Source organism: Onychomys torridus, chromosome 21 (assembly GCF_903995425.1).
Source record: "Onychomys torridus chromosome 21, mOncTor1.1, whole genome shotgun sequence".
NCBI lineage: Eukaryota > Metazoa > Chordata > Mammalia > Rodentia > Cricetidae > Onychomys > Onychomys torridus.
In genome coordinates, this window is record NC_050463.1 from 46,088,614 (window position 1) to 46,099,083 (window position 10,470).

At 49.1% G+C, this 10,470-nt stretch overlaps 1 protein-coding gene across 6 annotated transcripts in view; it reads right to left on the reverse strand.

The window, feature by feature from the left end:
• Lpin1 (lipin 1) overlaps positions 1-9,526 on the reverse strand; it is a 76,776-nt gene extending 67,250 nt beyond the window's left edge. For 4 of the 6 annotated variants that reach the window (XM_036170750.1, XM_036170749.1, XM_036170748.1 and 1 more), the window contains exon 1: positions 9,503-9,524. The gene's annotated coding sequence lies outside the window, so the exon portion shown is untranslated. Of the gene's footprint in view, positions 1-9,502 lie in introns of all 6 variants that reach the window. The other 2 variants (XM_036170744.1, XM_036170742.1) reach the window with 2 other exon arrangements.
• Between the last annotated feature and the right edge of the window lie 944 nt (positions 9,527-10,470).

Genomic DNA, 10,470 nt, shown 5'->3' on the forward strand with positions numbered 1-10,470 from the left:
CCTCTTGAGTTCCTGTCTTGGAAGCCGGTGGCAGAAAACTATGACATCTAAAGAGCTACTGAGCATCTAGGGAGATGGCTCTGTGCGTCCAAGTGCTTGATGAGCAAGCCAGAGAACCCGAGTTCAAATCCTCAGCACCCATGTAAAGTAAGTCAAGCATGTCTGCACCAACAGCTATATCCCCAAGTCTAGTGTCGGGAGAGTAGGGATAAGGGGCTCTCTGGGGCTTTCTGGCTGCCACCCTAGCTCCAGATTCAGTGAGGTCCTGTCACAAGGTGGAGAGTGATAGAAGAGACACCCAGCAGCCCCATCTGGCCTCCGTTCCAGCACAGAGGCACCTACACCCTTGCACATACACATAAAACATACACATGTATCGCCACGCACAAATTTAAAAGAAAAAAAAAGAAAAAGAAAAGAGCCACTGAAGCCTCATGACCCTCTCCCCTCCCTGGTGCCGTGTACCTTAGTTGCGTGAAGGAAGTTTATCCTCCCACCCCTGGAGAAGAGGCTGTGAGGACCCCATCTGTCTTCCATCAACCTCACAGGAAGCTCCCTGCTTGCGAGCTCTTTGGTAGCCCAGTGGTGGGTTGTTCTTTTTTTCTCACTGCCCCGTAGGTCTCAGTCTGCTAGTGCAACCCTCTGTGGTTGTGGTTAGGGGAGGCATGACTGGCTCCCCGAGACCCCCTATTCATGTTCTTCCCTCCCCATTCCCCCTCCCTAATCCCCCCCACTAACTGTCTCCCCTTCTCCGGCTTTCGTTCATGACCATGCTCTGCTAAGGCTCCAGGTTCATATGTGAATGTCAGCATTATGATGTCACCACTGGGGCTGTGACATCAGCATCTGATGGAGGAGCTTTGAGCTCAGTGAATCTGAAGCAGATGTCTAGAGAGGGAGGGATCCCCCTGGGCGATGCTAGAGGCAGGTGGGTGGGTCCTGATCCTTCCATGAGATTGGAGTTCTCCACTGCTTTGGAAATCACAGAGCTCCTAATCCAGCGAGTGGCATCCAACAAGCAGAAAATGTCAAGGAAGCAGACGCCCACTGCCCACTCCCATTTTCCTTAACAGAACACGGGCAATTGGTGTTTAGCAACTCTCATAAAGGATGTTGGATGGAAAAAAAAAAAAAAGCACTGATTCCAGGAAATGTGACCTCTCAGAAATGCCTAAAGCACTTTAGGCTGGGGGGGATGACTCAGATAGTGACTAGCTGGCCTTGCATCTACCTTTTCAGAAAAATGGAGGATGTGATAGCATGGGTTTGTAATCTCAGAATGGTGGAAACAGGAGGAACTCTGGAGCTCACTGGCCAAGGATATTTGGCCAAACTGGTTAGTTCCAAGTCACTGAGAGACTGTCTCAAGGGAGGTAGACAGCCTTCCTGAATATGGCATCTGAGGTTTTCATCTGACCCACATACACACAAGTAAGCGCAAGCGCACACACACACACACACAAAGAGAAATACCTAAAACCGGAGAGCCATGAAGAATCCCAGAATACAAGTGTTGCATTACTGTCCAGGTCACTACAAACACAAGTTTTTGAATGGCTGTAAAGCTGGAGAGCTATTACACAGAACAGAGTCCCTTAAATGGTGGCAGGGCTAACACACAAACACACACACACACACACACACACACACACACACACACACACACACACTCACACATCAGAAGTCCTCCAGGATATCACACTAGGTTCCCAGGCTCTTCACTGAGAGTCTCGAGGCACACCCTGGCTCCTTTCTTCCTGCCCCGTGTGGAGACCGACCATCTAAGCTCGTGATCAGCTGCCTGGTGGCGAGTGTTCCACAACAGAAGTGAAGGAGAAACCTGGAAGCCTTGGACAGAGCCTGACTATGCACAGAGTCTGACTGTGTGCAGAACCTGTCTGCCCTGTCCCACATGGGTTTTGGTTGGTGCTCCTGAACCGTGAAAAGAAAGCTTCATTTGGAAGACCAGTTCTTACAGGGAAGACTTGTAAGAACTTGTCCACACTTTGGACTGACCAGTGGCTCCACAGCGCATGCGCCACTGTTCAGAGTTGGGCAGAAAGGTATGGAAACCACGGAGGATCTCTGCCTCATTTGTTGGCTTGTCCTTATGGGACGGCCCCTCTTGGCAAGTCACGTGCAAATCCAGCACCTGGAGCTGTCCTCCAAGAGAAGGTGATTGTGCCTAAAACATCTACAAAGGCTGGGCGATGATGGCGCATGCCTTTAATCCCAGCACTAGGGAGGCAGAGGCAGGCGGATCTCTGTGAGTTCGAGGCGGGCCTGGTCTACAAAGTGAGTTCCAGGAAAGGCACAAAACTACACAGAGAAACCCTGTCTCGAAAAACCAAAAAAAAAAAAAAAAAAAAAAAAAAAAACTACGAAGAATTCCTACTGAGGACCAGACTCTTCTACTGTAACTACAGACTGTGACAGTCCTTCTATACCAAAATTTGGGGGATTCAAATTATTCATCTCCACCTGAAGTTACAGTTCCTGTCTTCAAAGGTACAAACTGTTTTCTTGAGACCAGAGAGAAAGCTCACTTGCCAGTATCATCTTTGAGCCACAAGAATGAGATCGCATAGTTTGTGTTTTCCTAACTCTCCGATCTTGCGCTACAAATCCCTGACAGTCTAAAACAAAGGAAGTAATGTTTTATTTTGGTCTGGTCTGGTTTGGGTTTCAAAGCCCAGGTTGGCCACCTTGAGGTTCTATACTTGGTCATAGTCAAAAGGCCAAGGAGCGATTTGCCTTGAAAGCCTCCTGATTCTCCTGCTGAGGAAGTGCTCTCTGCTGGTCCTCTCCTGAGGTCGGGTCACACTCACTGTGGCTGTCACACTGCAGTCACCACAATGCTGGCTCACTCTTTGGAAGAGCATGGCCCAGTGAGAAACGGGACCATAAGTCATGATCTAAGCACAGTGGTCCAAGTCATTTAACCCAGTGTGGGGACGGGAAATGGAGAGGCAATGAAGACCTGCAAGTGTGGATTTGTGGTCACTAAAACAAAGGAGTCGGGAATGAGCTGAAATCTCTCTCTCTCTCTCTCTCTCTCTCTCTCTCTCTCTCTCTCTCTTCCTCCTCCTCCTCCTCCTCTCCTCTCCTCTCCTCTCCTCTCCTCTTTTCTCTCTTTAATGGTCCTGCCTGGCATGATTCAATGAACTAGTCTCTCTCTCTCTCTCCCTCTCTCCCTCTCCCCCTCTCCCCCTCTCCCTCTCCCTCTCCCCCTCTGTCTCCCTTCTTTCCTCCCTTTTTTCTGCCCTCCAAAGTGAGCTGCTGGGTCCTTTGTCAGAGTAGTCTGAAAAGCCCATGGGAAACTGTCTTGTTCCTCATCCGAGCAGACAGGTGGAGCTGGAGGAGGCCGACGGAGCAGAGCCAGCTTCTGAAGGCAGCTGTGATTGCCCCAGTGAGCGTTAGTGGCTTTCCTCCCCTCCCGTCCCCAGCAAGGATGGGGAAGCTCCATGCTGGGCATTCATGAAGAGGGGACCACAGTTTCACCCCATGAGTCAAGAGGGCACAAGAAAACTTGCTTTGTCCTTGCGCCAGATCACATGCCCCAACTGCAGGCTGCCCAAATCCCTGTAGGGACAGTGCTTAGGGGATCACAGCACTGAGTCTGTCCTGAGACCCAGCCAAATCTGTCTTGTGTTATTTTGTCCCTCCACACCCCCCACCAAAGTCAGGTCCAGTGAACAACGACAAACAAAAGATCTCAGAACCTTCTAGAGTTTTGGCTGTCCTGAGGACAGTGAGTCAGCAGAACAGGAGAACTGGGCTCCAGTTTGTTCTCTGCCATTACCAGGTGACTCTGCATGTCACCTGAGGACCCCAGGCTCCCTACTAGAAAGCATCAGTAAACAGAACCTTCCTCCTCCGACCTAGCATCTAAACCAGGACTTCTTAAACTTCCACCCATGACAGCTTTTCAACCAGGAAAGCTTGTTGGGACCCTGAGTACACAGGTGTGTAAAACGGGTATACAGATCACACAATTTCTGCTAATAACTCAGAAAAATTATTAGTACAGTTCTTTGGGGAACATAGAGATGGCTCGGTGATTGAGAGCCCTGGCTGTTCTTGCAAAGGGCTTGGGTTCAGTTCCCAGCACCCACATGGTGGCTCACAATTTATCTGACTCCAGTTCTGGAAGGCCAGATGCCTCTTCCGGCCCTCCATGGCCACTGCTTATACACGGTACACTTATATAAATACATATAAAACACTCATACACATAAAATTAAAATAGAGTAAACCTTTAAAATCATAGTTTGACACACATAGAATTTCATAATTAAAGACTATAGCAAATTTGCATACTAATGAGATGCATGCTTTTGTTTGGCTAACACGATATAAAGACATGCTAATTTGATATTTACGTGCTGAGGACTAACGGTAAAAAATATTGAAAATCTTTGTTTTCTGTAATTAAGCCATTACATTTCTATTAACGTGATAGCAGAAAAATTTGTACATACTGTAAAAACAAAAACAAAAAACAAAAGCAAAAAAAACAAAAAAAACACTGTAATTCAGAAGACAATAGCTGTGAACCTGAGCTGAGGGGTTTTAGGCTGCATTGGCTGAACCCGCATTGAACGATGACACAAGCCATGCAAAGCATGCACATTGTGTGTGTGCTGAACCAAGGCTGCAGTGACATCCCTTGATGCTATAAACACCTTGGGTTCGATACACATTTGATTTTTTTAAATTCATTTCTGGTGGTCGCAAGTTCAGAAACCTTTACTTGTCAAACATCCGTGACTCCCACATCCAGCGTCACGGTTATGATCCACAGGTTAAGAAGCTTGGATGTAAGTACCTCTGCTGGGACACCTATCCTGCATCCTCCTCTCACATAAACACGCCGGCCACGCGTGTCCTTCCCAGCAACTGTCACCTGCCGAGCTATCTCTGACCATCTTTCTCCTCTGGCCTCTCTCCCTGAGTCACTCGTACTGAGCTGAGGAGGGTTTGAGCCTGTCCTTAGAGCCCTCCCTTTAATTCTCCTCTCTTAGATTTGCTTTGCGGAGTCTACTGTGGCACCGTGTGAACCAGCTCAGCCACTGCTCCCACTCTGCTGCAGTCAGGAGCCCCGGGGCTACACCGGCCCATGAGAGCACGTGGCTCAGAGAGACGCTTCTGTCTGCATCAAATGTCTGTCCACCAAGCAGAAGCCGCCACTGCCCGGGCTTCACCATTTCCCCACCAGCTCTAGGCTCAAGCCCTCTTGGGTTTTCATTCCTCACACCCGTCAGGTTCCTTCTTGTCACGTCCCTTCACGCCTCTCTCTGTGCTGGTAAATTGTTCCACGGCAGTGCTTGGGGAAGGCAGACCCTGGGGATGAGGAGGGCCTCGTCTCAGACTTGAGCATGGTTATATCAAGTGTCCTCTAAGACACCCTGTCCTGGGACAGGTGCCCTGGTCCTGAAAACAGGGAAGCAGGGAAGCAGCAAAGAGCTGAGGGTGTCCACACTCTTGAGAATAGCTGGAGGGGAGAGCATTTCCAACTAGGGTCACCGTGTTTATCCTGAGGTATAAAAAACGCCTGTGGTGGGAACCAGAAGCTGGAGGCTCACCCACAGAGAGACCACTCGACTCTCCCCAGGAATTTCCAATCGGGACCTCCCTCATGACCTCAGCAACTCGTCCCCAGTCATCTCTGCTAGATGTCATGAGCCCCCTGACTGGATGATGTTTTGCCATCCTGCTGCTGCTGAAGTCTGTCTGTCTGCTACTCGCCATTTGTGCTTTTACTTTTGGGCACTGCATACTTAATAAATTCCCCCATTCGAAACCGAAAGCATGGGTGTCATGGAGCGTTCCCTTTTCAGAGCAACCCTGGGCAAAGAGTCTTCTCCCTCTTCACCTTCTTCAACCTTACTTTGAACATCACTACCTGCGCCCCCTGCAAACTACGCTGGATCTGTTAGAGACTCGCACTGCGCTGCGCGTCTGAATTCCACGTGCAATGTTCCATTTGTAAACACGATCATTGAGAACCATTCTCTAGTAGGCAGCTACAGCAAGATGATAAAAACTATTGAGTTTTACGTATCTAACACCACGCCTGACTTCCAGGTCTCAACAAATATTGTCTGAATGAATGCCTAATTAAAACATCATGGAGGACCATTCCTGCTTACAAATAGGCTCGCTGTAACTACAAATAAAGGTATGACGAAAATATGCTCACCACGCTAAAAATAAATGAATGAGCCCTGCCGTGGTATGGAAGGTGTCACCGCCCTTGTTAGAGGCCATCCTGATGCTTGCAACATGCCAGGTCCAGTTGTAAGTAAGTAAACAGGAGATGGCTCAGCCCTCAGGGGAGTGAAGAGCCAGCAGATCCCCAGGCCTCTGGCAAGAGACAGCAATTAGAGCCCAGAGCAAGGTGCTCCCTGGGGTGGGAGAAGAGATGGGAGAGGTGGAGGGCTATAAACAGAAACAGCAAACTGAGCTGTCACCACAGTGGGGCCATAAACAGATGAAGCAGTGCCTCGGGGCATCTCTAGAAAACCCAAGAAGCCACGGAAGAAAACGAAAGTTCTGTGCAGAGTGAGGACTCTAACCAGTTCTTGTTGTAACTGACTGTGCTGGTGCCTGTCGCTAACCAACATCCCCACAAACTGATATTAAGAAAATACAGCAGTAGGCTCTGAGAGCCACACCGTGTGAGTCTAGATCAGAGTGCCCGCCTATCACCAGGCACCTGAGAGGACTCCACTCCCAATGCTCGGCAAGGAGAAAGCCACAGAGCAGGAAGCAGAAGGACATGTGCTGTGTTCCCTTTACTTCAAATGGTATGTCTTAGGGTAGCTATCGCTGTGATGAAACACCATGACCAAAGTAACGTGGGGAGGAAAGGGTCTGTTTCACACACACTTCCATATCGCAGTACATCATCAAAAGCAGTGGCTCGCTCAGCCTGCTTTCTTATAGAACCCAGGACCACCAGCCTAGGGATGGCTCCACCCACCATGGGCTGGGCCCTCCCCCCATCAATCACTAATTAAGAAAATGCCCTACAGGCTTGCCTATAGCCTGATCTTATGGAGGCATTTTGTGAATTGAGGTTCCTCCTTTCTGATGACTCTAGCTTGTGTCAAGTTGATATAAAACCAGCCAATACAAGGTGCAAGTTTTTAGAACTTAAAAAAGAAAAAAGAAAAGTCACTATTGGGAACAGGAAGAGCGTCTTCGCCTGTTTTCTAGTTTCACATCTGGCTGCTGTCGTAAAAGACCCTGACCAAAACAACCGAGAAGAAAAAGTCTTCGCTTTGGCTTACAGCCTCAGGTGACAGTCCATCACTGTGGAGAAGTCACGCCGGAAGCAACTAGTCACACCCACAATCGAGAGCAGAGAGAGAGAGAGAGAGAGAGAGAGAGAGAGAGAATGAACGTGTGCATGTTTCGTACTCAGCTCACTTCCTCTACTCTCACACAGTCCAGGACCCCTAACTAGGGAATGATGTCACCCATAGTGGGCTGGGGCTTCCTGCATCAGTTAACATTAGTCATCAAAGAAATCTTTAACTGAGACTCTCAGGTGACTCTAGGTCCTCAGTAATCAGATTTGGAGGCAAATGGAGAGTTGAGGTAAACACACCAGTGTCAATGGGATAAATACTGGGTCCTGTTGTCCCTCGTTATCAATGAAGTCTCTAGAAGATGAGATAAGTCCTCCTGGTCACCAGCATGGGCTCCTGCCACCTTCTCCACTTCTCTCTGTATCCCCAATGATTCCCCTTTCCAGCCCTGTTTCCCTGGGCCGTTTCTTACCCCATGCTCAGCCAACCTTTAGAGCTTTTCCATTGCTCCCCAGAAGACTCCGCTCCTAAACCTTCTCCACCCGCCTCAGACAAGCTGTTACCACCCCTATTTCTCTCCTGCTGCAGAGGCTTGCGGTAGAGAGCAAGCCCTAATGTGTGGGACTGAGCAAGTGCCTACTGTGCACAGTAATGACTGTTCTGTTAGGCATCTCACTCAGTGTCTCTTACATACTGCATGTGGTGGAGCAACAGCCAAACATTTGGATTTTCATGCTCTGCCATAAGTGATAAAGATGTCCTATGTCTCCTGATTTGTTAGGATGAGTTAGTTCTGGGAAGGGTGGGGCTAGTGGGCTGTTTCCCTCACCTGACTCTCCTGTGAACCATAACCACTGGCCTGCATTTGGGGCCAGAGGTGAGCTGGAAACCTGGTAGCCATGACTTCTACCCCCAGGGTCTGCAGAATAGGGAGTTGGCCACAGGAAGCAACGTGGGGCTACTTCCGTGACCACCAGCCTATTCAACCCCCCACAGAAATAGGCACTGCTTACCCGGAAACTTCCTGCCCCTTCTCACAGAACATTGGCTCTGCATTCTGGGCTCAACTGCCACTAACGGCCCCCTCCTCAGACTTCCTGGCCTCTCACTGGGCCCATTCCGGTCTACAACTTAGATATAGAACGCCATCCCTCACAGAGTTCCTGGAGCTCTGTCTTCCTCACTCGCTCCACTGGGGCCTCCAGATCAATGCAAGAATAAATTCCTTGCTTGGGCGGGCACTTTGCTAGGCCTCCAAGGTCCTATGCAAGCCTCAGGCTCCACCTTTCTCCTGAGCCCCTCCAGCCGCTGAGATCTTCAAAGGCAGAGCCAAGGTGCTACTTTCGTTTAATGACCTCAAGATAAGGAAGAAGCCACAGCAAAGTCAAATAAGCCTTCGTAATTGACTCTGCCTTGGACTACCCCAAGAGCCTCCCTACCTCAAATCCTAAGAACCATGGACTGCACTGTGCTGTAGGATCTATTGAAACTTAAGCTAAGCACCAAGACAAAGGGGTTATATGCTAAGAAAAAAGATTTGGGAGGTAGCAGGACCATTCCCAGAGCAGAGGCTCATAGCACGACATAAGGAGAAAGTCCAAGAGGCCTTGAGTGGGCAAGAGAGTCAGAGGACGGGATGGGCATCAGGCTCTTGAATTTGGGCTCAACTGGGAGATCCACAGAGACAGGCTCCAGGGTCAGACAGAACAAGGGCAGGGTATAATCCTAGAGATGACAGGGAGGGATGGGACCCAAGGCTTGGACCAGCTGCAAGGAGGAAGGAATCCACAGCAGGACTGAGAGGAAGCTGTGAAGGGCTCGGATGTAGCTACCCAGGCTCTTATTAGACATTTCTGACTATGGCCAGGGACAGCTGTGAGCAACCAAGGGCATGAGTGTTAGTGTGGACCTGCTTCCACTACACCAGGAGCCTTTGGATGGTTTTTAACTGGGAAGATGGTAAGATTCCACCTGTGTCTGGAGGGTGGTGGACTAGGAGGAGAGATCAGAAATGAGGTAAATGGTTAGCTGCCTAGGCAGAGCTTATGAAACACAGCGCTCTGGAAGCGTCCACAGAATGGATTCCCGATTTGAAGACTGTTTGCCCATAGCAGGAAGCTGCACTATGACAGGATTTTATCTTGACATATGAGACCCCAAGAACTCCTTCTAACTACCGCACTCACGTTAATGTTGGAAGGCCACACGTTTCGAATCCACCCAGGGTCTCTCATGATTGGAATCTGAAAAACAAAAACATTAGAAGTTAATTTAGAGACATAAGGTAAGCCAGTCATGACCTGGGCCCTGTTTATAAGTCAGTCTTTATGTTTTTAAGGACTGAGAATAAACTGGGGGGGGGGGGGGGGGGGATATGACTCAGTTAGCAAAGTGCTTGCTGACAACCACGGGGACCTGAGTTTGATCTCTAGAACCCACATCATAAAATTGAGCATGAGAGCATAAGTCTGTAATCCCAGCGCTGGGATTACAGCCAGTAATCCAAATCCAAATCCAGCCAGTCTAGCCAAAGCGTTTACAATCCAGGCTAAGGAGAGAGACCCTATCTCAAAAACCCAAGATGGGGTCTAGGGAGACGGTTCAGTGGGTAAGATCATTTGCTGTGCAAGCTGAGGACCTGAGTTTGAGTCCCTAGCACTCACTTAAAAAATAAGGGGAGCATGGCAGTGTGTATGTATAATCCCAACACTGGGGGTGTGGGAAAGGCAGCTACCAGGGGATCACTGGCAAGCTGAAGCAGTGAGTCGGTCTCAGGGCAACAGAGGGGAGAGTGATGGAGGAAGACACCAGATCTTCTCCTCTGGACTCTGCATATGCATTGATGGGCATTCACACACGCGCACACACGCACAGAGACAGAGACAGAGGGAGACACAGAGAGAGACTGAGAGAGAGAGAGAACAAAAACCATATGTGATGTCTCACATCTGTAATCCCCATCTCTCAGAAAGCTGAAGCAGGAGGATGACAGTTGTTTGTGGCCCGCTTAGGCTCCATAGTAAATAAATTCCAGGCCAGCCTGGACTATAGTATGAGTGAGATCCAACCTCAAAAAACAAAACTGTTAGCAACAAAAAAGGGTTTTTTAAAGAGTCAATAGGAACACTCTAGAATTGGCCAGTAGTGGTGCTCA